This window comes from Lemur catta, chromosome 1 (assembly GCF_020740605.2).
Source record: "Lemur catta isolate mLemCat1 chromosome 1, mLemCat1.pri, whole genome shotgun sequence".
In the NCBI taxonomy this organism is placed as follows: Eukaryota; Metazoa; Chordata; class Mammalia; order Primates; family Lemuridae; genus Lemur; species Lemur catta.
In genome coordinates, this window is record NC_059128.1 from 183,272,916 (window position 1) to 183,284,453 (window position 11,538).

The 11,538-nt window shown below is 33.9% G+C and overlaps 1 pseudogene; it reads right to left on the reverse strand.

Moving 5' to 3' along the window:
• Positions 1 to 313: 313 nt before the first annotated feature.
• On the reverse strand, positions 314 to 1,220 carry LOC123630192 (annotated as a pseudogene).
• Between the last annotated feature and the right edge of the window lie 10,318 nt (positions 1,221 to 11,538).

Here is an 11,538-nt window from a genome sequence, read left to right on the forward strand (position 1 = left end):
AAAGAGTGACATTTGCCATAAAATAGTCATAGATTAAGTGTAATTGGAATTCGGGAGGGAGCAGAGGTGACTTCACTATGAAGATGATATCCCCAATCATTTATTCATTCACAGAGGCATTCTAGGTGCTAATGCTAAGACACAGCCCCTGACTTAACAAGCTCATAAATAGGTGGTTCTACTGCTTCCCTCATAGTTAGATGATCACACAATCCGATGGTCTCCAAACTGGAGAGTGCATCAGAATCACTTGGCTGGCTTATTAAAACACAAATTGCTGAACCCCACCCAAGCATTTCATTTTTTTTTTTTATCTTTCAGTTATTTAATTAGGTTCTTTGTAAAAATTTAGAATACCAATCTGTGAGGATAAATTCCATTTGTCAGAGTAAACAGAGATCGCAGATAGCCCTGGAGCTGAGGAATAGCCTTGATTTTTGGTAAAATTTGGGAGTCCACAGCTTTCTGATCCACTTTGCGCTGTTCTGTAATCTCGTATTTCTTTTTCTGTGTCGAAGATCTCACCCTTCTGGTGTCGGGGCTTCCGCAGCTGCTTCTTCTGGAAGTAAGCATCAGTGAGATGCTTAGGGATTTTCACATTGCTGATATCAATTTTGTGGAGGTGGCGATGACAAATTTCTGGTGTGTCCTTCGCAGAGGAACTCGATTGAGGGACAGAGTCACAAGTAACAAGCCACTGCCCAGTTGCTTCAGGAAAACCACCCTCTTGCCTCTGTGGCGTCCAGTGAGGATGATGAGGATGGTCCCAGGAGTGATGCTAGCTCGCAGTCTCCGCACACGTTGGCTAAAGGGTTTTTTGCCATGGCTTAACAGCTTTCGAGGCACATCTTCGGTTGGATAATATCTAGGCATTTTACGAAGTTTAACCACCCGAGTGCCACCATTCTTGTCACCACCAACTGGTTTTGTAACAACGGCGAGGACCTTCTCCTTCTTTTTCTTTTCAACCTTGGATTTAGCCACTGAGTGTTTCCTCTTGTACATGGCCTTCCTAGAGTACATGGCAGATCAGGAGTATCTGCCGATTCCTCTGACAAGAACAGGATTTCGGCTGCAGTGGGGCTTCCCCTTCTTAACCTTTTTAGTCTTGAGGTTAGCCTTTTTCCCTTTGCCACTGGCATCAGCCTTCTTGGCTTCAGGTTTCTTCTCTTTAGTATCCGGCTTCTCAACTTTTTCACCCGCCATCTTGCAAGATGGGAAAGAGAACTAACTTGAAAGTAGCATTTCTAATAAATTCTTAGATGCTACTTATCCAGAATTCGCAGTGTAAAAATCACTGATACAGTGAATAACTTCAAGTTAAAGATGGTAGTACTAATGCCCAGAAATATGACTTGCCCAACAACATTGGGTAATGGCTAAGCTGGAAATGGAACAGGTTTCCCAGTTCAACATAACCGCCACTGTAGCCTGCCTTTGTGACACCCTGAAAAGAGGATGCTTGCTTGATCCCACAGTGATCCCAACACCTGCAGGAGTAAAAATTGATGACTTGATAATACTTCTTCTGTCTCTTGTTTATATTGTATTTTAATTCCTTATTCCAAAATCAGCCATGTTCCTGACATCTACAATCCAACTGTGAACCATCAGCCATTCCATTCTGTGTATGGAGATGTGATCTATATAAAAAAGTAACATTTAAGTCACAGTATCACTTTTAAAAGGCAATTCTAAGCTTCCTAATATTTTCTTCTTGATAATAGGGGGGTCTGCAGATGAAGATCCTTTATTACAAAACACTTCTCTGTAGTACCATTCTGTTAGATGACTGTGAAGCTAACAAAAAACTTACTGTATTTGTTGGAAGCAAAAAATTAAAATATATACTTGGGATATATCAATGTAGATAATATGCTGTGAGTTCTTTGCTGATAATTAACTTCTATTTCAAAAGTATGTGTGCTTTATCCATAAATCCATGATTAAGTTCTCTAATTCTATAGAGAAAATATATTAATCTTTCTTGAATGGTCATAAAGATAGACTTCCCCCAAATTTAATTAATCTACTTTGCATTCTTGAATGATTACATGAAAAACTCAGATTCCTTAGTATAAATCATGTAATTGCATTTTAAATGGTAATGTGGAAAAATTGGGCCCAGATGAAAATAGTATATTCTGAATTGTATGATGACCTCCTTTGACAATTTCAAAATATATTTTTAAATGCCTTTATTTTAAATCAAGTCTTTCAAGGAGACTACTTTTATTACTTGAAGGTTAGCACTGAGGAAGGACTAGAAATTAGCAAGACGAGTAGCAGCCAGATGGTATCTTAGCCTCCGTGGGTGAATTCTGGTGGATATTGGAAGGTTGATTTGCTTAATCCTATAGTGATTAATGGCCTATCAAGAACTGAGAGCATGTTTTGGACACTTATTTCTTATATATGTATATATGCTAATTTCCTACCACTAAATCCATGTTATTACGTAAAGGATAGGGGAAATATCTCTGTCTCCAGGTCTCTCTTCTTCCTTGCAGTTAATATCTCCTTTTTCCCATTTTGTTAAATAGGGTATAAAAAATATTCAGACTCCAACGCAGTAAAATCTTAGGCACTTTCACTTGTCACAGTCATCATCCAGTCTCCCAAATTAAAGAGCAGCTGTTCAGATTCTCTTGGGTAGGACATGATGAGCCTTATTTCCTACTTCCTGTGCAGCTCAGTTTGAACTATTTCTGATTCTCTAGAACTTCAAGCAATCATCTACTTTTTAAAAGAAGACAAAGACTCAATATTACTTTCTTGAGTAATTTGGATGACCATTTATTGCTTTCATTCTGAGAACAACTGGTTTATTTTGTCCCCAAATATAACATTCTTAGAATTACATGAGAAAGTTTATTTCATGTACCTATATTGTGTTGCTAGAAATAGCACAAAGATTTTGCCCCCTGTGAAATGAAGCCAGATAATTGTGTGATCTCTTTTTAAAAGCAGAGTTTTTATACCTTCAATAATCCCACTTCAGTAGAAAGCTGTTGTCTAATGCAATTGAAATCAGTTTCCTGAAATTGGCTTCATGGACTCTCAAAAGAAAAAGAAAAGTGATAGTTGAGTGAGAGGGAAGAGAGAGTTTAAATTAAGGATGAAATGGATCTCTAATAGATTTTTCCCTTCTATCTACTCCTGTGGGTGAAAATTTAGGGGAAATTATAGTTTTGAAGAGCCTTTCAGCCCAAATTTCCTAGCTTTTAAATATACAGTAACTATCACTGAATCAACTTAATGTCATTATTAAGATACAAGAATCAGATGTTTCTACTATTAGTGTATCAGATTGTTTTATCATTGCAGCTCAAACTTTAATCTGCATGTAAATCACCTAGGAATCTCAGTCAAATGCAGGTTCTGCTTGAATGGGTTTGAGATTCTGCAATTCTAACGTGCTTATACTGCCACTGCTGCTGGGCTTCACTGGTCGTGGTCCTCCCTTTGAATCCCTGCGGTGTGTACAGTGTACAGTATAATCCATAAGTCAGTTTATAACTAGGTATCTTGTTCTCGTCGCAGTCTTTTTTGATCCACATGCAGACAACTTGTTAAGATTAAATAATTTTCCTGGAATTAAAGAATTTTATTGTAGAAAAAAGTGATTATAAAAAAAGCTTTAAAAAATTGTGGAGAATTTGGGTTTAAAAGGAGATTTTTTTCAATAATTGAAAGAAAATAAAGTTGAAAATTCACCATTTCCTTTAAATAAAGTTCGAAAATGTGCCTAATTCCTAAAGATTCATTTTGACTATCTTGAATTTTTCAGTTTTCATTTCAAAATGAAATGTCAGTGCTTAGAAATTTAGTGTCAGGCAAAATCAGGTTCGATTTTATGAATATCAGTGAGAGATTTTCAGACTAAATTTAATTTTAGACTATTATATGTTAAGAGTCTGGATATCAACTAAATATGCTATGGTTCAATGCCAGTTGAATTGTTCAATATATTTTTTCCTCTCTCTCTCTCTCTTAATGAAGTATACATCTGGGGAAATATTATTTGCAGCTCAGGAAATTTGGAGTGCCAGTGAAAGGATGGATATGCCATCTTTTTTGAATCTGCATCCAATTTATAATTAAATTGTAGACCAAAAAGCCTTACAGATAGGATTAAGTCATTTAAATTATACCATACATATCCATATGGTGATTTATATAGGGTAATCAGTATCAATAAAATTTTATAGTTCTTTTAAAGCTGAAGATAGTATTTTGATGATCACTAACATAAAAAAAATTAAGCCAATAGAGCTATGGTGGTTTTCAATAATAACTTACAGACCCTACAATTTAGCCTATAAATTTTAAATATTTTCGTAATTAGGAAAGTTTAACTATTTTCCATAAGAGCTTAGGCTTGTGTGGCCTGAGCAATACACTGTTCATTACATTTCCACATAAAAATATTTGCTTTTGATAGAGTACTACAAAAAACCTCATTAGTGTATAATTGAAGTTTTGCATTCAATTTGAAGGTAAATTTATAAAGATTTTGATTGTTATAATATTTAGAGTCTAGTTACTTGAATGTTTATAATTGAATCAAATCACTCTTAACAGTGTATATAAATTTTAAAAAAATGAGATATGTAAATTCTGTGTTCCCTCCTGTCATGTACAATTCTCAGTTTTTATTGATGGAAAAGTTCTTTTGTATGTCATTTGAATCCTGGGTGGCCCTCTTTGCTGCCCTTCCTAATATCCAGGCAGTCTTCTGTTGTGTTTCTGGGCTGATTCACAGAAACCTTTATCTATCAACTGTAATGATCAGTTGCAATGGTTTATTTAGTACCTATGTGCCAGGCACTTTATGTATATAATCTCATATAATCCTTGACATAAGCCCAGATGTAGATAACATTTTTTCTTTTTCAAGCCCAAAGAATTTAAGTAATTTTTGAGATTGTCTAGATAAAAGGACACTGAGCTGGTTTTCTAATGTGTCCACTCTCTGTCTTCAAACATCATGTTCTTACTCTCATGTGCCTTCTATACTGCTTATCCTGAAATGTCAAGTAATACTAAATATTTGTCTACAATTGTTATAACTGTGATTCATGTTGTTACAATTGCAGAAAAAAATAGGTTATGTTACATCCTGATTGTTTTACTTTGTTAATTAAACTTCTTTTTTAAAAAATTAATTAGCCATCATAATAATTGTTTTAAAAATGCTAATCCAAGTTTGTAGTTCATTAAAGGCAACCATGACAGCTGTCTCTGAGTCTTTGACCTAGCTATAGTTACTGGCATTTCTTCATCACTTTATTGCCTAGTTTTTTATTATAGGAGTAATAAATGTTTAGTGTAAAATTAATTCACACATTAATATATAAGTAAACAGGTTTAAAGTCTGATTTTTCAAATTAAACTATTATGTTAAAACTAACCTTTTCATAATGATTTGTTTCTGCAGTTGCCTCTTCAGTACTTCCTAAAGATAAAGTGCTTTGTCTTGTTCATTTATAAAACCAGATGTGAGCACAAGTGACATGGGGAAAAAGGAAATACAGATAATGTTTGGCGAACCTATTTATATTTTCCTGTTAATTCCTATATTCTGTTCATATCCATTTAAAATCTAGCCCTAACATGTCACACATCATCTTAATGAGCAAAACTTTTTGTAAAAACCCTGCTACCATTTTTGTAATAGCTGAAAAATGATGAATTGGTTAATTGTCTTATAACTTACTTTATAAGTAAATTATATAATTTTAACTCTCACAGATTGTGAAGCAGACAAACCACTTTTTTAGAAAGGTATTTCTCTAATTTTTTCCAGGAAATTTTCCACACACTCATAAAACTCTTGTCCAAATAACTGTGGTTCAAGGTGTGCCTAGAATATTTCTCCAAAAGTTATGTCTGCTTTGCAAATATGAAATGATCACTTACCTTCATGTAGTTGTGCATGAGGGCAAGTGGAATGGAATGCTGTAAGCATTGTTCAGCAAGTTACATTTGTTTACTCACCATCAGACACATTAATCTGGTATAGTTTTATTCCCCCATTTGTTTGTTAGACTATCAATCGATGTCACCATCCTCAGTGAACAATACTAACGTTTGTCACATGTTCGTTTAGGCAAGATGCCCCATATTCTGGCCCCATATGTTTAAGTTGCTTCACTGTGAGGACATCTTTTGCATTTATTAGCAGGAATTTTTACTTATTTTTTAAAGTTTTTTTTTTTTTTTTCAGACAGGGTCTCACTATGTTGCCCAGGCTGACCTTGAGCCCCAGGGTCTTGAAAGATCCTGCTGTCTCAGCCTCCCAGATATCTGGGACTACAGGTGTGCACCACTGCACCCAGCTGGATTTTTATTCTTTTAGTAACTTTTCCCACCATTTAATTAATGAAGTCACTGTTAGTTTACAAGGATCATTTCAGTATAATCAAGGTGTCCTTTTGTCAATGCTGCAAACTTTTTCTAAAAATGAAATTTTGGGTGCTTAACCATCATTAGTAAATGTGCTTCCTTAGCTAGAGTCAAAAGATAAAAGTCTTATTTTTTATTAAATATTTTGGGTAGATGTTTCTAAATGTGACTGAGACTTTTATTGAAGGGAACTTTTCATTTATTCTTCGGTTGAATCAAACTATAATGTGTAGTGTTTTATTTAGAGCATAGGATCAGTCAGTTATGCTTTAGGTTTGAAAGAGTAACAGGAAGTAGCTTATAAAATATTAATCTTAACTCAAGCCATTCAAGCATTTCAGAATTTTAAATAATTGGTGTCAAAGTCAGATACTGAAAGACTTCTGTGCAAATGGTAGACATAACCTGAAAAAAGATGAGATAAATGTTGCAGCCTTCAATTCTGGGAAGTACAGCTAAATGTATTTTCTTAGTTTTTGGATGGGAAAACTTTTTTTTCAATTTTTAAAAATTTCAATATATTAAGGCAGTACACATGTTTTTGGCTACTTGGATCGCTTTTGTAATGCTTGAGTCATGGCTATAAGTGTGCCCATCACCCAAATAGTGTTCATTGTACCCATTAGATAGATTTTTGCTCTTCCCCGCCTCCCCCTGGGAAAATTGTTTTTAACAGCTCCAAATTACATGTCTGAAAAAATAGGTACATTTAATAGGAATAGTGTGATTTAGTTTTTGAAATTGAATATACACAAGCAAATCTTATTTTTAAAAAATTGAAGATATGATTTTCTACTGAAGGGTTATAATATGTCATCAGTAATTATTTACCAATAGTAATTACATTATGGAAGTTTGACGAATCGTTGCTTTATTTCCTTTACAAAGCAGAGTACATTCAAGGTTAGCCATTTTATGATGAGAATTCTTATTCTCATTTACTTGCATTCCAATGCAAAGGCAAAGAAATGGAAGGGAGTTAGAGTGAACATTCTAGGGAGTGTGCTAGGAGTGTGTCATCACTCCTGAGGGGTTCTGCAAAAAAAAAAAAAAAGTTGATTGCTTCTCTTATAGGACATATGGACACAGAGAAAGTTGCTTTTTAACTCAAAATGTCCTATTGTGCAGAAAACAATGGGAAGTGGGATAAATTTTATATAAAGAAAATAAGTGCTTACCTTTTCCATTTGATTTATTTTAGTTATCAGAAATAGACTTGAATCATCCCCATTTAAGCTTCAGATGAATAAAGAATGAAACTTGAATAAAATAAAAACCTTAAATTTATATATATTTCTTAGGTGAAAATCAGCAAAATTCCAGGAGGATGAAGCTTATTTTAAAAAGTAAGCATGCTGCTAAAAGATAAAAGACAATGTTATCCTTAGTTTTGAATTCCTTCCTTTCAAATATATTAATATTTTATAACTTGGGGAGAATTATATTTACAGAAATAGAAAACAATTATTTGGAACAAAAAACAAACTGGCCTTTTAATTGTGTGCTTATGAAAGTATGTGTCCATACACCCACAAGTACTTTTGCAATGTACAGCTTCTGAATTACATTTCTGAAAAGTGAAATGTTGTGGGAAGAGGTTATAACAGAATAGTGATGTTACCTGTTGCTTTCTTTTGTGAGAAAAGAAATGTAATTCCAGGCTAATTTAGGGAGTTGAGAGAATTATCTTGAGCTGTTTTACTAAAGTCTTTATTAGCTTCTCTTTCTTCTATTGTTTCTCAAATACTCAGAGAGATGCAGTAAGTGCCCAAGGGTACAGCATACCACTTTGACTCCATAGGGAATTCCCCAGAAGATATATATCAAATCTGGAAAACCCGAACCAATCCTAACAAGTGATGGTAGGTTTTTCAGAAAAGCAGTGCACATTATTTAATTACAGAAGATGATTTATTCATAAGCATTAGGAATATGAAATAAATTCAATTTATGAAGATTGGTTTCCTACTCTGTGCTGTTATATGCAATAAGATATAAGGTTAAGTGGCTTATCCTCGGTGACTTGACCTTTCTCTTTATTTTCATTATCTTAACGATTTGATTTCATTAAAGAAGCATTAAACAAGGCATTTTATGGTGAATAACTCAGGCCTGGCACTTCAGAATTCATCTCTTTGGCTATTAGTTGCAAATAGATTAAACTATACATCAGTAACTCCTACAACACTTAAAATTTTCATTCAAAAATTCTTAAGGCCTTGCTTCACATCAAAGTCCCTCATGCGTTAAAAATTAGGGAGTCTTATCCATACATTTTTTTTGTAGTGGCAGAGGGTAAAGGGTTTAGGAAAATCTGATTTATTATCTGTATCTCATATTAATCACTAAAAGCAAGAAAATGCATAACAGATGATCTTTGTCCTTTCATGCTATGGGACAAATGATGTATTAGAAGAGCAGGTGGTACTACAATCTGTTTTTGTTTTAAAATGATTTTTTATCCAATAGCTTATATGAGCCTAGCTCCTAAACAAATTTATTTAATCCTGGATAAATCCTATTCTGAAGTTTATAATATTAAGTACCTACTTCAATTTATTTTTTCCTTCTCTTTTGTTGTTTTACATATTAAAGGAGTAAGTCTGGTTGGAACCTAGGACTGAAATCTGTAACCCATAACATTCTATTGATATCTTGTGTGGTTACTTCCCAGGTCTGCATTGATATAGACAGATTCAGGGACCAACCCATCTACAAATTGATGGATAATAATAGCAAGATGAAGAAGTTTCACCGAGGACTTATAAGATTTCATTGAGGACTTGTAAAGTAATAATGTTAATTAAAAAAATACTAAAGTTTTTCTGAAACCAAGCTAAATTTTTAAATTGAATTAATGTCCTTAGTACCATCAAGTTTATGTATTGCACTTTTAATTTTTATTAATTTTAAGTCACTATTTTTTAAAGTTAGCTTTTAAAAGTTATTTAAGTTCAACATTTCTTTTTAACTAAAAAAATTCATTTTTTCTTTAGTTTTTTTGGCACCTGTCCATATCTTCACTAACAGTTTGCAAATAAATTCTCTTTTAAAAATATATTATTTTCTCTTTGTGAAATAAAGAAATAGTTATAGAGGACTCATTTATCTATGATACTATTTTTTATCATTATAGTTAAGCTGTGACTTGAGATTCTGCTATATTAAATTTGAGGAAAACATTTTTCACATGGATTTAGGTATTAATAATTGTGTTTTCCCAAAATATTTAATTCATTGCACTATCACTTATAATAATGGTAGAGTTCATATACTGTATTTAGGTATCAATAATTTATCTGAGCTTTATAGAAAAGAAGTTAGCAATAGGGATTTGACACATTTATGGGCTGAATTAATTTCCCCCAGTATTCATATGTTGAAATCCTAACTCTTAGTACTTCAGAACATGACTATATTTGGAGATAGAGTCTTTATAGAAGTAATTAAGTTAAAATAAGGCCATTAGAGTACACCCTAATCCAATTTGACTGATATTCTTATAAGGAGAAATTGGGACACAGACACCTACAGAGGTAAGACCATGTGAAGATACAAAAAGATCACCATCTACAAGCCAAGGAGAGAGGCTTTAGAAGAAAATAACCCTGCAGACACCTCAATCTTGGACTTCTAGCTTCTAGAATTGTAAGAAAATAAGTTCTGTTGTTTGAAACACCCAGTTTGTAATACTTTGTTATGGCAACCCTAGCAAACTAATATAGGCATGTTTAGGACCAGAAAAAAAAATGAGTCACAATTAGAATTGGAATTTCAAAGTTGAAGTAACATAAGTTCCTTTTTGTTGCTTTTACTAGGTAAGGATTTAATGTGAGAGTAAGAAAATTCCTAACTCAGATTAATATATGAAGCACTGCGGAGGAATTTGAACTTACTGAAAATTTGTCATGTAGCCCAGTCAAAACACAGACATAAATTGGAAGCTGAGGCAGATGTAATAATGATAAAATAATCACTAACACTTACATAGTGTTTGTTATGTTCCAGGCACTGTTCTGAATATTTTATTTTTATCAGGTCATTTAACCATTACAACTCTCTGCCTTCTAAGTACTATAATTATCTTTATTTGACAGATGAAGCAAATGAAGCCAAAGAGGTTAAACAACTTACCCGAGGCTATACAAATAGTAAGAAGTAGAACATTCCCAAATAATCTACTTCTAGGATCTATGCTCTTAAACAGTATGAACTATTGTAACAATGATGACGTTTCTACTGGCCTTTTCTTGCACTCTGGGAGCTACACTAAGTGCTATTAGGGAAGACAATAGAACCACCAAGGAGGGCAACTGACCTGTGTGTGTATGCTTCTGTCAGGGACAACTCCAACGAGTCTATGTCTCCAAGGAATGGTGTGGAATGAGGAGTGGGACAAGTAATCGTGTCTTCTGGTACTGGGGACTTGGGGAAACTTTCAGTTAGGAATAACACAGTCATATTTACTCTTCAGCGTGGAGGGTAGATTTGAGGAGGTCACACTAGAGGCAGGGAGATGAGTTTGAAAGTTGTTAAAGTGGCCTGGGCTAGCAATTGAGTCACTAAAATTAGAAGCAATTGTAGTGAGGTTGCTGAAGATGGCTTCCAACCTGGCCAGAGAAGACCACAGGGTTAATCCTTCCTAGTCTTACCATAGTTGATCGAACTATCTCCATTAACTGCTTACTTTAAAGTGAGCCTGAGTATTGAAAGCTTCTCTGAAATCAAGGCAATAATCTGAGCTGAGGGGAGAGAAAAAGAGCAACTCTTTAAGTCTTTCAGGGAATGTATTTTTTTCTGAGATTAATTATGCTGTAAGTTATTTTTTATCACTATCTTATAAGTTATAAATTTTAAAATTTATGCTTCCTGGGTGAGTAACTCCTTTAAATTCCCGAGCCAGTGCTAGAAGAGCACCGTGACCTAAGTTGGCCATCTGCAGAAAAAAAAAAAAAAAAAATACCCTGCTTGATTATTCCATCTATATGACATTCCAGAAAAGGAAAAACTATGGAGACAGTAAAAGTATCTCTGGTTTCCAGGAGTTAAGGGGGAGGGAGGGATGAATAGGTGAAGAACAGAATATTTTTAGGGCAGTGAAACTATTTTTTATGATAGATACATGTCATT